We start from the raw sequence: 483 nt of genomic DNA on the forward strand, positions 1-483 counted from the left end.
TTTTTTTGCGGAACTGGGGATTGAACTCAGGCCCTTGCGCTTGCCAGGGAAGTGCTTATTCCACTGAACCATCTCCCTGGCCCCAGAAATAATTATTGAGAGAAAGATAGCTTGTGTCTAATAGAGACAGAAGGAGGTCCCAAGAGACTTCCTTGCTGCTCCTCAAGGGAGTTTTATAGAGCAAAACTCTAAGGTGAGGCACGTATAATGTGGGACAAAACTATAATCAACTAACACAATTGTGAGTATAGTCACTTAGGCAACAGTGAGCCAATGGGAAATCACAAGGTGGGCCTGAGGTGGGAGAAAGCTATGATCAGCTAGTAAGAGTGTGAATACAGGCTGGGGGGATAGCCCAGTGGTCTAAGTGCCTGCCTGGAAAGCGCAAAGACCCGGGTTTGGTCCCCAGTAGTGTATGTCGTGCTGGCCCTGCGCTGAGCTGGGTGTGGTGGTGCATTCTTGTAATCCCAGCACTGGGGAGGC

The sequence above is a fragment of the Octodon degus genome, unplaced genomic scaffold (assembly GCF_000260255.1).
Source record: "Octodon degus isolate 3935 unplaced genomic scaffold, OctDeg1.0 scaffold00080, whole genome shotgun sequence".
In the NCBI taxonomy this organism is placed as follows: domain Eukaryota; kingdom Metazoa; phylum Chordata; class Mammalia; order Rodentia; family Octodontidae; genus Octodon; species Octodon degus.